Source organism: Rhipicephalus sanguineus, chromosome 2 (assembly GCF_013339695.2).
Source record: "Rhipicephalus sanguineus isolate Rsan-2018 chromosome 2, BIME_Rsan_1.4, whole genome shotgun sequence".
NCBI lineage: Eukaryota > Metazoa > Arthropoda > Arachnida > Ixodida > Ixodidae > Rhipicephalus > Rhipicephalus sanguineus.
In genome coordinates, this window is record NC_051177.1 from 100,084,116 (window position 1) to 100,103,788 (window position 19,673).

At 42.3% G+C, this 19,673-nt stretch overlaps 1 long non-coding RNA gene across 2 annotated transcripts; it reads right to left on the reverse strand.

The window, feature by feature from the left end:
* Positions 1–5,342: 5,342 nt before the first annotated feature.
* LOC119383459 (uncharacterized) lies at positions 5,343–19,168 on the reverse strand. Of its 2 annotated transcripts, XR_007415128.1 has the most exons (4): positions 18,852–19,168; positions 17,754–17,886; positions 12,284–12,497; positions 5,343–5,561 (listed from the first exon to the last, which is right to left on the reverse strand). It is a non-coding gene; the product is annotated as an uncharacterized LOC119383459 (long non-coding RNA). The 2 variants fall into 2 exon arrangements; XR_007415129.1 differs by lacking the exons at positions 5,343–5,561; positions 12,284–12,497 and adding an exon at positions 15,788–15,894.
* Positions 19,169–19,673: the final 505 nt, after the last annotated feature.

Consider the following 19,673-nt stretch of genomic DNA (forward strand, 5'->3'; position numbering starts at 1 on the left):
TAATAGCGAATGCCTGTGGAGACAAAAACGCGTGGCGTCAGCGGTCCGTTGATGCGGTGGTCACACTTCACGCTTCAACGAGCAGCGAACAATCTACTCTCTAATGATGCGGTCAGAGAGAGAAGTGAGCGCATCGCTTGGCTGAGCATGCGGTTCCAACACCTGAATACTGATGCGGAAGCTGCTCACCGTTCCACCCGACACACGCGTGTCATTTACTTTTTAGGTGCCTCCTTAGTCTTTGCGCAGGAGGGAAGAAAATAAAAAGAAATAAAGGACGACCTTGAGGAAAGCATGTCACGTAGTCATTTCATTCCTTACGTTCCACCTTTTTTGGGGGTCGGCTGGGAGTGTGGTTGGGGGGAGACGTTTGTTCCTATCAATGAGAAGAAAGGTAAAATATACAGCCAACTTTCTCGGGAACTACGAAGGAACTGAGCTGTCGTGGCAACCATATTTCTCAGAAGCCATCAATGGGAACGAGGGAAGAGCCATCGCGTAACTCGGGAATCGCGAACGCAATATCTGAGAAACAAAATATTTCAAAGAAAGAAGGAGTAGTGATATCAAGGAACATTGCTGAAGTTTCGACAAGAACGTTTACCTCTGTCTTAGCAGCAACAGTCGATGCCTTGCAACAGTTGCTTTAACAGAGTCAGCCAGCCACTCAGATATTACTTGTGACTTACGAAGATCCATGTACTATGCAAACTGAAGTAAAATGCTGTACTGGGCGAGCTGGCATAGAAAATTGGCGAGGCTTAATCGCACGGAACACTGGACACAGAGAAGAAGACACGGGACAGGCGCTGACTGAAAACTGTTGCGAGTCAGCGCATGTCCTGTGCTCCTATTTCTTCGTCCTCTTCCCGTGCGCGCTGCTTCAACCAAAGATGGACGCCTACCAACTCGCTCAAGTTTCTATTCTTAGGCAACGATTAAACAAAAGACTGGCACGTGTGTTAGCCACTTTTCGCTACATCTATCTGAGTATGAGTATGCATACCCTCAGCAAAAACCTGTCAGAAAATATCGGTATGCAGTTTCGTTGATAATAGCTTTGGCGATGACAACTTCTGGCTTCTGTTTTCATGCAAGTTAAAATCGCTTGTTTCATTTTGTTTCGCTCATGGATGTTCACGTGATGTCATATCTTAATTTATGTGTTGTGATGTTCATGCCAACTACAAGAAGGGGGTTTCCTTTTCAATAAACTTCCATTTTCGGTCAGCGCGTGTCCAGTTTTCCACGCGCCAAGACTCGCCATGTAACATGCAAGTTGCTCGAGTGACAAAATGTCAAAGGATTCCTCCATTTTATTATTTTTTATCTCCTCAGCTTCTGCTTCATATGCTTTACCTTCTCTCACGAGTCCTGTGGCTACATCATATATCATATATAGAAACCACAAAAAAACGAATCTTATTTTTCATAGACAGAGCAAAACAGTTGCATCAATAGGCATGCAGGTTAACCAGAGGCAGTTGCGACGGGTTACCCGACAGGAGGGTGTGTATACGTCACGCTAAAAAATAGTGGAAATGTGGTAGGAAACTTCAAGTATTTCTTGGCTATATTTTGAACAGGAATTGAAAAGACGAACTATACAATGTTGGGAAGTATTTAATCTTGTTTCGCTAAAATTTAATCGCGACGATATTGCCTGCATATATACGCAAACAATAATCAGTAAGTGTGGCTGCCATGAGGAAAATATAACTGACAGCAACGTGGAAAAAGGGTGCGTCCTTTATGGACTACCGGTAAAAGAAACGTTGCCGTTCATAATAATTTTCTCGAGCGAAATTGTTACTGCACGATGCGTGCACAGCGTTAAGCTCCTGTTCAGTATAAGTGCAAGTAACAACAAGCACAAGTCACTCGGGTCGACCAAGCACAATATAATTTCTTCAGGAGAGATGCGGTCTTATCTGCATGTAAGGTGACCGTGTCACTAATGAAAGTGGACAGTTTCCAGTTTGCAGCGAGTACCGCGAGGGTGTACGAGCCAACGCACTGACATTCTCATCAATGTTATTGGCGTGCCGCAATATTGCCCCCAACTTTGCATGCAGGGCGAACAACAACCGTCGAAGCCTGTTCACCTCTCGTCGAGGGCAACAGCGCTGAATAAATTGAGCGAAAATTATGGTCGGGCGCCGTGTATGTTCACTTTCCTCTCGTTTTTCAGTTGTTTCTATCGCACTGAATTATTCGACCTCGCTGAATAGGCTTCTGCTTCGGCGGCGCGCATGCTTGAGGGTGTTCTTGGCGACGGCGCCTGGCTTGTGCTTCGGCGGCGATCACCTCTGGGTTCTGACGTCGGCGCCGCGTGGTGCTTACAATAAGATTAAAAATATTATGGCGCCATCTCGTAGTCTCGTGCGCCACTCCGCTTTCATCCTCACTCTTTCACCTTTCGCTGTGCTCGTTCGCTTGGTTACGATGGCAGACAACGAGGGACGAGGCACGCCGACGCTCAATGCACGAACGGGCAAATAAGGGCAGCGCTTTAAACTGAACTCCCCTGTAAACTACCCACATTGCTTTAAAAGAGCGTCCAACAATATTCGATAAATAATCATGATCGTTACGTTACTCCACTGGCGCTTCGCTGACACATCGGTTCCATGTCCTGTATTGTTACATTGCTTCGAGTTTTGTATTTTGCTGCAGTGCATTGTAATTGCCTTATAGCTACCATCCACTGTTCTCAAACTATTGTGCACGCGGATTTCGAGGCAACCTGTCAAGGAAACTCATTGATCAACGAAAGCTGTATGGCTAGCCTAACTGCACCATCTGGAGATATCTCGTCAAGCGCGAAATGCGTTCCGGCTCAGTGCTCGGCATCGTAATCGACATAAAGAGCCCTCGCTGGGCACTTCATTCACTACGCGCTTTAGGCAAAGTGAAGCGTTTATGGTTCAAGTCTCTGACATGAGGAGGGTTGTCGTAACGTGCATTTGTGCTAGAGGAAAAAAGATAAGGAGGAATGAAATGGCCACGATGTTCGTGTGCAGTTTCCCGGCCAACGTGTACGAAGTCCAAAGGGGCGAGTCGTTCATTTCTGTCGACGACGGCCTTATCAATCAAGCGTCGCCAATTACGTGTACGCAAAGCCTTAGCGTTGAAGGCCTAAGCATTATATTCTGTCCATTGAGCATTGCATGTTGGAGACGGCTCATTAGGCAAACGCTCTGAACACTCGTCCCCGCTTGTCGTAGCGTGGACCAGTGAGGTCGCAAACTCTCCGCGTACTTGGTTTGAAGAAAAAAAAACAAAAAAAGACAAAAAAAAAGCAACGTAGAGTGCTGCTCTTTTAACACTGCGCTCCGAGTTTTTATTTATTATGGAAATAGGTTGAGCGAGTGGGCTGCCTGCTGCCTTGGGCGAACACTAAACGCTGGTTTCAAAAAAATAACCAAACCTTAAAATGTCTTGGCACATTTGTAAACAAATCAGGAGGCTTCCTTACCCGATGTTCTGATGTGTGCTACATTTTGTATTTTTTTATGTCAGTGGTGTCGTCGTTTTCAAGAAAGAAGAAAGGAAGGAACGGGACTTGCTATTTGATATATCATAACATGCACTCCCTATATGTTTACATCACATTGCGGCTCTGTATATACGTGGCTGAAAACCGGTGGCATGAGACCAGCAGACTTCAACCTGGGCTCTATAGTTATAGAGCATTTGCTCATGATACTGTAGTGTTATTCTCGTGATGCAGTGTCCATGAAGAAGCAATGAACCATACCTGGTACTCTGAATTCATTTCTTTTAAGGTGAACATCTAAACGTATGTGGCATTTTGTACAGGCTATTGGTTTGGGTTTTCTTTGAAGACACTCTTGCAGCAAATTTTTTCTGTACGAACTTTTGTAATTATGGACATTCGATTGTGATCGTTTCTACAAGTACAGCTTTTGCTCGAGGTCATCAACTTTCACATACATTTCTCACGTTGATAGTTTGTTTCACGTCTATCTGTCTGTCTATCGCGCCGGCAATGCGCATCCAAACAAGTGGAAGCTTTTGAGTGCACAAGAAAACGCGACACCGGAACTGACATTAATATAGTAATAGAATATTGGTGCTTTCAATGACAGTTGTTCCGCGAATGACCACTAAATCCAGCAACCTCAGAAGTGGATTAAGATGTCAGGCATTTAACGTGTGATCATTTCTATACCGGAATAACTGCCCACGACTATCCAATGCGATGTTCCCTGATGACTCTAAGCTATACATAAATGATGTTACGCTACCATTACATTTTACGCCAAGCACGTGAATGAAAGAAACAATTTGCAAGCTGGAACACTAGCTGACACACCGTCAAGCAACTAAATAAAAGAAAGGAATCTGCTGCTAGCCTTCGATTCTTGGCTTAATGATGCGCAGAAACCGTTACGGGGAAACTGGAAGCATCTGGAACCTAATCGTTGTGCGCTGTACAGAGCGTCCGCGGCCTTGGTCATTCGTATACAGCCTGGCCATATTGTGGTAACTTGCCAGTTCGCGCCCAGTCTCAAAAAGCTACACAGAAACCACGTTATACAGAGGCACCCTATGCAAGAGGCGTGCTCGAAGACTCGTCCGCGAAATTCTTAACCGCCGCAACGGCTTCTGGAACGCTTCACACGAGATCCGCAAAGAATAAGAACTCCGCGAAAAAGGGCAGAAAAAGAAAAAAGCGCAGAGTCAGAAAAAGAAAACGGGGAGCCAAGCAAAATGACGAATGGCAGGCAGTCCTCGAACGAAGCACAGACCGAGGAAACCGCAAAGCCTTCTACACTCTTAAAAAAAAAAGGCCCTTGAATACGGAAAAACCTGTAGGTAAAATGCTGCCGACCACTCTTCCGCATAAGGTAAACGGTAGACCAGAGATGACGTAGAATCCATGGCACGTAAAGCCCATTCATGCTATTATGAAGCGCTCCGCAATGAAGAAATGAAGCAACAGATGCTACAAAACGAGAGCCGTTACGTGGACCATTTCTCACACATTATTCGTAATGCCATTACTAAATGGACGTAAAAAATTAATGTGTTTTCTGTTACGTGGACGATTTCTCACACATTATTCGTATTGCCGATACTAAATGGACGTAAAAAGCTAATGTGTTTTCTGTAAGTTCAACATTAGGCATACGTAAAAATCAGATGTATCTTCGGCAGATACGGGGGTAGTCAAAATTTCGCAGGTCGCTATCCCACGTAATCCTATGGCAGCATGGCCTGGGAACTTTTGACCAGCCCTGTATATGTAAAAAACAAACGCAAAGAATATATGAAGTGAATTCGCATGCTTAAAAACCGACAAGGTCAAGTTTTATCTTCACTGAAATCAAACTTTATTGTCCTAGAATTATAAAACAAAATACATCAAAGGCATTCAACATATTGTGTAAATAAAAATTGTCAGAGAAGCTTTATTTCATTTAATTATCTTTAAATCTCGAATTTATCTTACATAGAAGGAATATCAAAACTTCTTAACACCCATGGTACCTGTATGATTTCCACAATGCAACAGTATTGCGCAGATTTGTTCACTGAAAAAGAAAAGAGAAAAAGATATCGTGTTAGTACAATCACACCAGGCAAGTACAACAGCAAAATAGCGCGAGCTCATTTAGCAGTTCTATGAGTACATTACGCTGCCATTACATAGTGCAAAAATGGAAGATAATACATGGAACCTCAATCTGCGGCTAAAGTGTAGAACTTCACACAAAAATTTGGCAGATTCCACACATTGTGGGAACCAATGTAATGCAAAGCAGTCAACAAGGAGCTGCATAGACCGCATTCTTTGTTTTCGAGGCAAATGAAGGCATTCACGTTCCCCCTGTAATTATTGTTCGTCATAGAGTCATTCCACCCCATAATAATTTTGGTACATATCCATTTAACGAAACGACTGCAAGCGTCCCAAGACTGTGGCATGTGAATCAAACCGTACATGGCATACATGTTATGATTTGCATCTTACGCCCTTGTCACTTATGTCACTTTTTTAGTCGCTCGTTAAGGCATCTTCCTCTCTGCCCTATATATTTTCCTCCACACAACAGTGGGATTGAATAGATGAAGCCTTCAATACAGTTTACATATAGGTCTACGTGCTTTATGGAACACAACTGAGGCTGCTGCCTTCCTGTTTCGTTTACTTTGTAATGTCTATTCACTTTGGTTTGGTTTGGTCGTCTATTCGATCCCACTGTCCTGTTTAGGAAAATATATAGGGCAAACAGGAAGATGCCTTACTGAATGACTAAGAGAGCATAACTACAACGTAAACAGTGCGATTAGTGGCCATCTAGGCTTCCACTGCAGGGATTGTGGCTGCAAACCAATCTTTTCAGAAACAAAGTTATAGCAAAAAACAAAGATCATACAACCAGAGAAATAACTGAAGCTGCAGAAACAGAATGTATAGAAACTAACTGTGTCAGCATGCCATCTGTGACCCTTTCACAAAAAAAAATATAAGATTTTTTAAACCGTCGGTGATATGTACAGCACGTGCTTGTGGTGCTCAGCGGTGATGCATGTTGACGAGAGATAGGGGCACCAACCTTGTTACTTTATTTTTAAAATTTTCTATTTTTTGACTGTCATGGTATATATGTGCCCACATGTCGAAAAATAGGATCAGTTGTAAGCCAGCACTGTTGTCGTGCCTTCTTCGTCTTGTGTCCTGTCATAATTTTGCACCGTTTTTCCCCCCGTTATATCTGAATGACAATTCCATGGACGCACCACAGTGGCAATCCAACATGCTCTTTTTTTTGCATCTCAACACCACTTTGTAGTGATGCAATGAACTCTCACTCAAGTGGCTCCCCCCCCCCCCCCCCCCAACGCTTGGCGCACTTGTATTTACTTGTTCACAAATGCCTGTCGACTGACTGTTCTCAAGCTGTAAACACGTGCTTTTTGAACTTCTGGTAATTCAAACAAAATTGGGGGGTCCCCACGAGTTTGAATTATCGAGAGCCTAGTGCATGTTGTTAGTTCTGCAGTATTGCTATTGAGGATGTAAGTGGTTGGAATGCGAGCTGCATGACGAGTGAAAGACACATGTTTTGTTTCCAATCAGAACTGTTTAAGGTCAGTTTGTAGGGATTGCAGGCCAGTGTGATTGCTAATGTTACAGTAAATCACACAGTCAGCAGCGAAGTATCGAACACTACATTTTACACAGGCAGGCACATCATTAATGCAGATTAGAAAAAGCAGAGGACTGAACACACTTCCTTGGGATACACCACATGTCATATAAGCAGAATGAGAGTTAGAATTATTAAGAGGTGAACAAAGTTCTGGAAGAGAGAAAGTCTTTAATCTAGGTGAGCAGATTAGGATGAATGATAAGCTGTGTTAGTAAAGTCGATGGTGAGGAACCCGATCAAGAGCTTTAGAAAAATCTGGAAATACTGCGTCAGCCTGGGAGCCCACCTCAAGCAACAAATGTAAGTGGTTAAAAAGGCCAGCAGGTTGAGGTTGAGTGCCACATAAAAAACCCTTACAAAAGCTGTGCTGATATTTGAAAATAATGTTATGATCTTCGACGTAGTTAATTACTTGGCTGTGACCGACATTCTTGAGAAGTTTGCAAAAGGTGCTTGTTAGTGAAATGGCTCGATAGTTAAGTGGGGAGGAATGTTCACCTGACTTGAATATAGACATTACCCTGACTAAATGCCAGTCATAAGGAATTAGCCCATTTGATAATGATTGCGAAAACACAGGACAAGGCAGAACAAATGCTTTGTGATGTACTTTTAAGAAAATTATTTTTAAAGCCGAGGTGACGCAAACTACTAGTAATTTTAAAGTTGTTTAGCAAAGCTAAAATCCGCTACATCAGGAACTATTTCAGGGGTGCAAATGTCATGAAATGTATTTAATTCAAGAAATAAGCTTATATCTTTATTGGTAAAAACTAATTAGAATGAGTCATTAAAATCTGAGCACAATCACATACATCAGTGATGACACCGCTAATATCTCTAAGCAAGATGTCAAGATAAAAGCTAAGGTTTACAATGTGCCAGAATTTACGAGGGTTGTTGGTTGACAGAGATGACATGTCACAACTGAAAAAGTGATGCTGAGTGTGCTTTAGGAGATACTCTTTGCCACATTTATACTTTTCCCACTCGTTTAAAAGACTGCTTTTTTACTGTCTGCTGGTAATATCACTTTTTCTAGGTATTCATCCGCCGCAACCTCTGATTAAACCATGGTGTGCTGCTGCTACATCTATTGGATATGAGAGGCATGAATTCATGGCTAAGTTTAGAGAGATTATTTTTAAACAAATTCCAATTCTGCTCGACAGTGTGCAAGGAATAATGAACTTAATAATAATAATATCTGAGGTTTAACGTATAATGAATTTAGCAGAGAAACTATCCAATTCAGTTAATTATGTCGGCTCTGCTGCAACACCCGATTTGTTTAGCAGCAGTTTCCTTTTTGTTAAATGAACTGATAATGCATCCTGTTATTACGTCATGATCCAAAATGCCTTCTAAATTAATTATGTTTGAACAAACATCAGGATTATTTGTTACTACAAGGTCAATAATGTTGGCGGTGCTTGATGTGCGACATGTGGGATTAGTAATAGGTTGCAATAGTAAAAAATCAAGACACGACTAAAGAAACATATGAGCTTCGCTCTCACTTGCTGTGAAGGATTGCGTGAACCAGTATAGATTAGGGAAAGTAAAATCTGAATATGACAGAATATGAACACAGTAGAGTTAGGGAAATGTGTACATATTTCACACAGAAGTCGATGAAATTCAAAAAAAAAAATCATTCATATTAGGTGACAGTAGATACCACCAATAATTGCATCAATTGAACAGAATTTTAAAGAAACACAAGCATTATCTAATTGAACTAATAATTAACGGCATCTACAACAAGTCATCATTTATCACCAAGATTACGCCACCTCCTCTGCAATTTGATCTATCCCATCGAAATATATTGTAATGTGTTTTGCTGACAAACACCAAGTTCTTCAGAACAACATCAGTGAGCCATGCTATTAGTGATGTGCAACATGAGTCGATTAGCAAAAATATTTCGGTACTCTTTGACATGGCACGTCTGATGTTAGTGTACAAGAAAAAAGGGATTTATCGGTTTTAGTGATTCAGCATTTTTAGTGATGTGAAACTGGGGTCTGACCTGAGATCAGAATAGAAGAACGTCCATCTTTCATGAAGTGTTGAGAGAGACAAACAATGCGACCAGCCTCATTGTCCCACACATTGTTATTGTAATGCTTATTAAAGGTAAGGCAAATGCAGCCACCGTCTTTCCTTACTGATTTTGTGTAGTGCCTTAAGTGATAGAGTTTATACCCGTGTCACACGGGCATTTGAAAGAGCTTCCAACCGGTAGTCTATTGACTCAGTGGTCAAGCATGAGCTGCTACACAGGACGTTTCAAAGGCCGTTGAGTCAATAGTCTATCAAGCCAACGAAGCACACCACAACTTTATTGAAATGTCGATAAGCATTCAGCAGCGCAAGCGGAAATAGCGCGAACGTGCCCTCTCGTTCACAGTGTGCTCGTACTCCCGATTAGAAACAACAAATCTAACCAGTATGCTTTAAAAGCAGTACATGTGAGCGTTACTTAATCAAGTATATTCGCCACTTTAAATGTGCGAACTGCACATATTTTCAACAGCAACGTGCTTGTCTTCATCATGTCGTCTTGCCGTGTATCGTTCACCACAGTTTCGGTGCTCAACAACTTAAAAAATTAAATATGTATTCATAACTACGAATAAACAATTTATTAAAATGTTTAAACAAAAACAACAGACATATCCATGCTTTTAAGCAGATTTGTATTATTTAACTTTCGAAGACAAGAATACGAAAATAAATATCCACAGCACCATGCAATCTTTGAGAGAAACAGCCCTTCAAAACTGCATTGTAGAAGCGTGACAACTCCATCGAGTCAATAGAGTTGTGGTGTTTCGATGGCCATCGAATGAATGGCCGTTCAAAAGTGCCTGTGTGCACAAGTATTAGTCTGGACGGCCTCCGAATAATCATGAGAGGCGCCGAAGCTTGTGTTCTTGAGCTTGAAGCTATCAGAATCGAAAGTATAGTCGCTGTTTAGTCGAACACCTTTGCGGCACCGCAACTCGTCCCATTGGAGTAATGCACACTCTCAACGGAAAATTTGGATGCTCCACTGTGTGCTGTTTGATTTTTCGGACTCCTGCTGGCTGTTTGGGTACGCCATCAAACGCAATGACAAGATGTCAGCGATGTTTACAGTACTTTTACTATGCTGCCAGCACTCGAAGTTTGCATTGGCTATGGCTGGAGGTCGTGCCAGCGTCAAAATCCATGCAGAAATTGCATTTGCCGGTGTCGAAGGCTATGTTTGTTGGCTATGTGTAATGGTTGCCTTTGGGTTTTAGCCAGTCAAGTATTGATTGAATGGCTACAACGGCCAAACCACACGCCAAGCCACGCTCGGAGTCAGCTCGGTTGGCACTGGCTCGGTGTGTGTGGCCACAGCTGTGGTGTGCCGTTTCATGGTTTGATCAATTTGATGTCTGAAGCGAATGACAGCACTCACAAGACGGACAAAGAGAGAATGACAGCACGAGCACTGCAACACCAACTAGCCCAACATCGTTTCCTTTTGGCATTTGAGGGTTTGCGTTTTCTGTTGTTTCTGCGGCTAGGCCTCATCTGCACCTCACTCTCTCATTTGTTGCTTGGTGTGTGAGGCCTGATCTGCTGGGATAGCTCTGACGCCACCCATTCATCTGCGTGGTCAGGACTAATGAATAAACGTGGCAACTGTAAGACACTGCCGATGGTGCAAAAAAGCAGCAATTATTCGTCAGGTGGAAGGTGGCCAACGTCACTCCGATGTTGCTCGGAAGTTTTCACCGAGCTGGACAATGTTGAGATGACGCGTCGGGTTCTCGAACCAGCGCAGGTGGACAGTGGCTCCGATGATGACGCGTCGCCCTCACCATAGCAATGAAATGCGAATTTAACGCAGCGCTAATGACAGCCTACAGCGATGGCCAAATACTGGCTGAAATACAAGCTGAATTGTTTGCGAGTGTGTGTGTGTAAATGTGTGTACAGACGTACATTGACAAGTTTTTCCAGCCACTGGGCTAATAAGGGTGTTTTTTTTTCTAGCAAATCCTTTTTTTTCGGACTTTCGATTTGTCTGACTTTTCAATGATTCTCAACGAGTCTGAATGAATGGTTGGCTACTGTACGACACTAAGCCTATTGCTACAAAAATCGCTCATGAGTTGCTCTAAAGACGTGCAAATTTCATTGCCTCTATCTGGAACACCATAAAAAATAACACCAGATGTCTTCTTACACATTAGATGTTTCTAAATTAGGCGTTAATAATGGCTGTGCAGATGGCACCGATGCGATTTTCGATTCTAATTCAGCAACATGTTGTGTCCAAGTCATTTTCCAGGGTAATACGAATGTTAAGGAACTTATTCAATGATTCCAGGACTGTATTGCAGCTAGTTTACAAATGTGGGACAGAAAAAGTCAAATTGTTTAATTCGTCCGTCTGTGCCTTAGTCCTAGGCTTAGGGTTTGATTCAACGTCGCTACCAAGAAGTAGGAGAAGTCAAAGGTACATCAAGGTATTTGGTAATTTGTATCTAGTAATCATGTACAGAGAGTACCAGCACTTTCTCCTGACCTTGGGAGCCTCTTCTGTATATCCTTCACGTTGTAACCATACTATGCAAAATAAATGTTTGATTTGAAAAAAAAAGGCAGCACGAGCCCATTTCAAACAATTCAATCGCGACAACACCACAACAAGGGAAACATCGTCTTCATGGTACCAGTGTGTTTCCTACTGACCATAGGTCGGCAAAAAATGTGAAGCTCACTCAGACTCACTCATACAATATATTTTGCCCTTAGGGCTCACTCAGACTCAAACTCACCAAAATTTTCCTCAACCGGACTCACTCGCGCTCAGACTCACTATAATTTTTCTCAACCGAACTCATTCGGACTCAGACTTGCAAAACTTTACTCATACAGACTCACTCAGACTCACGTCTCGATACGAGTCTGAGTGAGTTGACACATGAGTGAGTTTGCCGACCTATGGTACTGACTAACCTGGAAGAACGTCAACAATAAGCATGGCATCGTAACTGCAGTGCCAAGGCCCCATGCATCGAAGAAATAGGTGTGCTTATGAGCTGCTTGGTCACCTGACTGTTCCATCTTGCTGAATGGAGAACGCTGTACCATCCAGAATTGCGAGACGGGATGCGGTGGAAATGATGATGCTTCATACTTTGCTGACGATGTGGTCACACAACAATTCTCTGCGACATCAGGACACCAAGACGCTTGTGGCAAAACCAGTCGTAGTGGTGCCGGCGTGATGGGTGACAGCTGGCACAAGAACAATAGAAGCAGCACCTGAAAGAACATCAATGGTGAGTGCGACATCGCAACTTCAGTGTCGTGGCCCATTCACATGAATAATGTGACATGCCTGTCCAATATGTCATGAAACCCTTTCCCTTAGTCATGTGTGGCCATACTTGCACACCACGGCCTGTGGAATGTGGGTATGTGCCCCACATGATTCACGGTTCGTTAACCTAGGAAAGGAAAGAATGCACTTTGGTAATCTTAACGTGATAGCACTAAGGAGACCGCGGCAGAGAAAATATGTTGCTGGTGTCAACGGCTTCTCAGAGAGAAAAAAAATCCCAATGAAAGGAAACGATAAATATCAGTTTGGGATGGATTTGAACCCTGGTGGCGTGCAACCTGATGACTGTGCTTTTAACGTGAGTGCCGACATTGCATCATAACATAAGCTACTCCTTAGACATCAGTGCACTCAACATGCCTGGTAAGCCCTCGATATGCCTACAACTACTCAGTTTACACAAAGACGTCAATCAGCCTAGTAATGCTTGGCTCAAAGAGTAAAAAAATGCAGCATGGGCAGCTTCTCACTAACTGCTTCGCATAAAATCTATTCGCACAGAGCATGGAATTCGCTGTACTGTGTTTTGATTTAATCCATGCGAATGTGTAAAGAGCACCACTTTTCAACATTATTTTCGTGCCTTCTACTGCAATGTGAATAATAAGTATATCCCATGAAAACACCAGAAGTACTTTTAAAAATCCAGTATGTTTAGAACAAGTGTCTTAAGTTAAAAGTATGTAACACAATAATGAAAGCAAGGGCATCTGGGCTTTAGAAATACTTCACTAGCCAACGTGAGCAGATCACTCGCCCTGTCAGATTCATAACGAGTTCTCCCTGAAGAGAATAAGGGCTTTCCAATTTTGTCACGAAATGTGATCGCTATTGCAACCCATCATGTAAACCACGTTACATTTAGGAATTATTAATGACAATTGGATGTCGGCTTGAAAGTGTGCAAGAAAAGCAGCTGTTGTGTGAAAGCAAAAGCTTCTGCTGAAATAAACTGTCATGTAAAAAATTTGCCAAATTTGCAGTACACAAGACAACAGGAATGTGCGAATAGTCAATTTTAGAACCGAATCAAATACGAATCGAATACTGTTCGAATAGTGAAGCAACCATTTTCAAAACAGCTCTGAAATTTCGTAACATTTTATTTTCAAGAAATATTCAATTACTTTTAACCGACGAAAACTACTACAATTATGTAAACTGAGGTAAGTGCGTATGCATCAGAAACTAGAGCATTCAGGAGATTTTGTAACTATACAATGAAATACAGCAGTCACTACATTATTCAAGGTGCCACTTTGTCATCAGCCTTTTATTAAAACTGAAGTGTGGCATAAGAATTAAGCAATAATGAACTGAACCTCACCCATGCAGCTAACCACTTAGTGAAACACACAAACTGGTATTCACTTCATGGGCCTTGGCACCAAAGGCAGCTAAATATCATGGTTGAATACTGCATCTGCAAGAGCAGTTTACATCAACATAACATTGTGTCTGTTGTCAGTCATGTAAACACGTACAAAAATTGCACTTCTGAATCCGAATGCAGCCGTCATCCCCACCGTCTCATGACCGATCTCATGGTGATGATAGTGGGTTGGCGACACATTCACTTCTGTGACACTGCAGTTTTTAGCAAAAGCGCCTTTATCCGATGATCAATACAGTGTCGATAGACCGTTAAAAGCTGAAGCTGCATGTACCTTGGTAATTCAATTGTAAAAATAAGTAAAAATGACCCCTGGCAGTTGCAATGCATAGTTACTGCGGGGTTTTCCCGCCCATGCTGATTATTTGAAAACTATTCGAAAAATATTTGGTATTTTCAATACACACTATTCGATTCACATGAAGATTATTCGATTTGTTATTCGAAATTTTTGAATATTCCGACACCCCTACAAGACAAGGTGGCTGCTTGCAAGCTCTCAACAGCTTTTTGTAATAGTAGGCATTATGTCACATTAGGATATTGAGACCACGCCAAAGACAGGCTTTTTGACAGAGCACAATAGCAAAGGTCAGTGCACAGGTATAGCAACCTATTAGATATATATACTTAATAAACATGACACAAACAGGCATTCTATGTATAATAACTAAGATTATCGCCTAAGAACTATCCTTCAGTCACTATTTGTCACTCCCAAGTGACCCACAATCCATACTTAATACTAATCCATGTTAATTTAACTGACTCAATGCTTCATAACTCTTGTCTATCTTAGACAACCTGAAGATAAAGGCCCAACCAATGGTCACCAATGGAATGCATGACTACTACAGGAGAAAAGAATGTGTTTTTTAAAATAAAATTTTGAAGTTCACGAACCTGAACAATTGATGCTGCCCCTCTCTACCATGCTGGCCTCATTTACTGCCTCAACAAACAGTGTCTGCCCTAGATTATAAGTTGGAGCCGATCACTTGTCCAAAATCACTGACATTGTTTAAAATCATCCGTCAACGTATCTTCACACAGCTGCTGCCTAGATAGCACGACAGCTCAGATGGTAGAACCAGTTCATCCACAAATGCAGTGAGGATGGGTATGGTTTGTAGGGTTTAATGTATCAAAGCGACTGAAGCTATGAGAGACGCAGTAGTGGAAGGGTTCAGATCATTTCGACCAGCTGGGGTCCTTTAATGTGCACTGACATCACACAGTACATGAACCTCTAGCATTTAACCTTCGTCAAATTGCGACCATCACAGCGGAATAGAACCCACGTCTTTCAGGTCAGCAGACAAGCGACAAAACCAATAGGCCACTGAGCCGGCTGGTGGTGAGGGGTATGATTTCCAGACTACAACTAAATTTCTTCAGCTGTTAAGCTGCATGCAGTTCAGTGAATACACAACACTTTAATGATAAAGCCTGCCACGCACTTTGCACGTGTTACTGAACTGTAGTATGGCCACATAAGCAAGATGGAGAAGGTCCATTATTACGCATAACCAACTCTGGTAAAAAACTGTCACATGATATCCTGAACCGTAATATGGAAGTACTCATAGCCCACAATTAGCCCGATGCCATAAAAAGAGCACTGCAATAATGACTGCCTTTTTTGCTTGGTGAGGTAACAAAAAAAAAAAAAAACAAGACGCGTGACCACGAAATACAGAGCCCACACAGCTCTTGTGTGGGCATATGCATTTCCTTCCTGCTTTTTTTGCAATGTACCTTTTTTATGTCAAGAACTGCATGTTAAAAGCAATTTTGGCATACCTTGCACAACAGCGTCTGCCGGCGACACATCTTTTGCAACAATGAAGGCCCTTTGGCCCATGGGCGCCTGAGCTACAACGTCTTGAAATACTTCCAAGCTCCATCCGATCTAGAAGGAACACCTGTCGCAAAACAACAGCACCATAAGCTCAAACAATGGCTACAAAACTTGATTTCCTTTGTCTAGAAATGGTGTTAATCAAACAAACGTTTCATCTTGCCACTGTAACAAAATAAGTTACTTGGGAGAGTTAGTGGAAACTCGAAGTTGGTGCACACTTTCAGACATCACACTACGGATAACTGCTGCCAGAGCCCCGTGGTACAGCAGCCTGTGTGGTAGTACTCATTAAATGATCAAAGGTACCCACTTTCCTTCAAAAGTGGGAGCAGAGCTGCCTCTGCTATGAAAAGCATGTCATCCTCACACTTGAATGCACGAAGAAGCAACTATAGCCATCTGATTTTCTTTTATTGTTTTACATTTTAAAGCAACAATATTAACTTTTTCCTTTTCAAGTAGAACAGAATACATTTTGTATTGCTATATGTAACCACATATCCACACAGGCTTCCCCTGTTATGGTTACCATATCCTCTTTCCAACCACACTTGTGGTATGACTAGTTCTGCTAGTTAACCTGCCACTTTTCTGTTTTATTCTATCTTTTTGTTGAACAAAGGGTAACTAGACACATATGGAAAACTACAAATGCATGTTAGACACAAGTAAATTGTAGCTAATAGATGCACACTTATTCAAGGTAGCCAAGCACCACATGGAGTGTGCTTTGATGATGGAATGATGTGTAAGAAAGTTGGAAGGCAAGATATTCTCAAGTGGTTTCACTTCAGAATACCGGGGCGTTTTGAAACACATCATCATCTTAGAGCTGTTGCAGTGGTGAAACAGGCATATCACCTTTCAGTACACATACTGATGTATTAAAAAAGCTGATCTGCCACAACAAAAACCACTTAAGAAGCAGTGTGAGATGCAGACTTACCATACAGTTTCAACATGAATTAAAATAGTCAACATACCATATGTGGCAGGTCAGGCTATATTTGTATCAACATTGCTTTCGAAATTAAATGACCAGGCTAATTTCATTCAATTTTAATAGCTTGCTCTTCTCCATGGGTATATCACGGTCTAAAGCCATTTTTAGAATTTGTACTTGCAGCATGCTTACACATCGGGCATGCAGCAAGCAAGCAAACATAAAAACAAAAAAAGATTTAAGAGTAACTATGAATACAGACCATGCCTCAGTATGTGCACAACTGAGCCATAGTTACAATGAGGGCATATAGTACGTTTCTTCATCTGTAATGCGCAAAGTTTATTCTTGACAACTATGCATTGTGTTGTATGAAAGCTCCTTAAATTGCAACCATAGGCAGCAGTGGTTAGGCTTCCTTCTTTTTTTTCTTGAAGCCAGGGGTTGGGTACAATGATGCTGCACTGTCATCTACTATGCTAAACAATTTGCAATGAAACATTCACTGAAGCTGCTTTTTCACCTGAAAAGCCTCTTTATCAGGCTCGCCATCACAGTAGCACGAGAAAAATAGCTGCGCAGCATCAGAACACTAAAACTCCAGCCAGAGAGAAACGCAACATAATTAAACCTGCAGGTGCTATGGATTGCACCGGCCATGTTCACGACTATGACCCCTCAAGTTTATCACCAAGACAATGATGGCATGCTTTAGGTCTTCAATTAAATTTTACGAGTTGGCTAGCTTTTGTGCCTCTATGGTGTAAGCTTGGAGCATTTTTTGTCTAAAATGCTGTTTGGTAGAGGAAAAGCAGGAAAGACCACTTTCAGTACAATTTGGCGCAGCTGTTAGCTGCTTATCGGCTGCACTAGTCGTGCAACAATGTTGCATAACAACGTAAAAGCCCTAAAATGCATACAAATGTTTTGGTTGGGAAATACAGGCAAGCAATAGATTACCCACGTCGAGTTGTTACCTTTGCACTGCTTGAACTGCAGATACCTTACTCTTCCGCTTGCTGTTAACGTGTGGTGCTGTTTCAGCAGTGAGCATTTTCTTGATAGCATAATGTGCTCTTCAGATATTGAAGAGAGGCAGGACTGCTGTTTCTGCAATGATGAAAGCAACTTTACCATTCGGAACCCAAAATATTTTTGCGCTCATAAACCAACCAAACTGCTTCTAAAGGCAGTTTGGTTGGTTGGTTTATCAGTTTAGAGGTAAATAACAGCTCTAAAGAGATACACCACAGTTCTAAAGACCAAAACAGTGTCGGCCTTTGAACGGTGCTTAGCAATTCTGATACTGAACTGCAACAGAACCCTTTGCAAGCAAACTCAATTCCTAATGCAGATGTTGTTTTCCACTGCAAAGCATGGTGCACTCAGAAATGATTAAAAGTGAAACGTCTCTAACTGAAAAAAAAAAGTTGGTTCATTTCAATCCGGATTTTTAGGTATCAACTGTGATCCTTTCGAAGAGGGAGTGAGAACGAAGATGGTAGGTCGCGCCTCGCAACTTCTTCTCAGAAACCAATTTTGTGGCTTGCCTACTCTCAATGTTTGACTAAGGCGTCGCGTTGTCAAGTGTAGGTTCTGACATCATTGTTGCGATGATGCTCCTGCTGTTTTTTTTTTGTTTTTTTTCCCCACTGTATGCTGCTTGTCAGTCTGAACAACTGGTTTGGTAGATAACCCCTTTACTTCTACAGTAATACCTCGTTAACTCGAAGTAGTAAGAACCAGAACAAATTTCGAGTTAAGCAGGTTGAAAGCGCAAAAGACGAAGACAGAGAAGAGGCTTGACACACACGAGCGCTGCGTGCTCGTGTGTGTCAAGCCTCTTCTCTGTCTTCGTCTTTTGCGCTTTCAACCTGTGTCATGCCAAACCAACAAGCCCAAACAAGCTACCCTAGTGAACTTCGAGTTAAGCAGATTTTCGAGATAAGCAAAGTTGCGCAAATTCTATTGAGAAGTCCAGTCGTATCTAAAAACGTTATCACTACCGACCAGTTTCTTAACAGGAGGGCCTAACTGACTCTTTGTAAAGAACTTAAAGAGAAATAATGACATACCAGAGCTGTCAACCAGCTGTGTTTTTCGGCGCTGCCTTTGTATTTTCGGCACTGCCTCGCAGTAACACTTGCACCTAGCAAAGCTTTCTCGAGTTGCTTAACACACCGCATGTGGCGATCATCCGCACCGCTGCACTTTTCGCATCATACGAAACACGTTTCTTGTCTCAGCTGATGTCGTCACCCCTGGAGTAGCTGCGTCGACACTGCCGCGATCACCGTGCGTGACGTTAAGTTGTTTCACTTAAATGGTCAAACCAGTCGATGTTGCAGGCGAGATCAGTGTAGCCCACCACTAAGTCCAGAGAATCGGCCTTCTCTGTAAATGTTGTGACTCGAAGGGGCACCTCTCGCACGGTGCAACCACACAATCAGCGCCGTTTTGACGTCCGGAACTTCGAGCCTCGAATCCGCTTCTTTGATTAGTGCTACCTTTCTTTGCAGCATCAGTGACTTGCTTTGCTTTTGGTGGCGTTATCCTCACCACATCGCACGACCGACGAAAAAATCCACGCGACGTGCCTTGCGTAAATGAAATGCTGAAATCGCATCTCTGACGGTAAACAAAACGTGTACGACCCGAGCTATTTTGCAGGGCCTGCTTATGTGCACGTCTATAGCGTCACATGACGTGACACATGGTTGCTCGACAAAGTCGTTATGCCGCTAGATTTCGACTTTACTTTCGGGAACAGTGTCCACTTCGTCGTAAACGCGGCAGCCTTGCGCGAACCTTGTGAAACGTATGACATTTTGCCGCTAGTATTTTGTGAAACGGTTCGACGGCGAAGTTTTGGTTCCATTCTCAGTCGAGATTTTGAG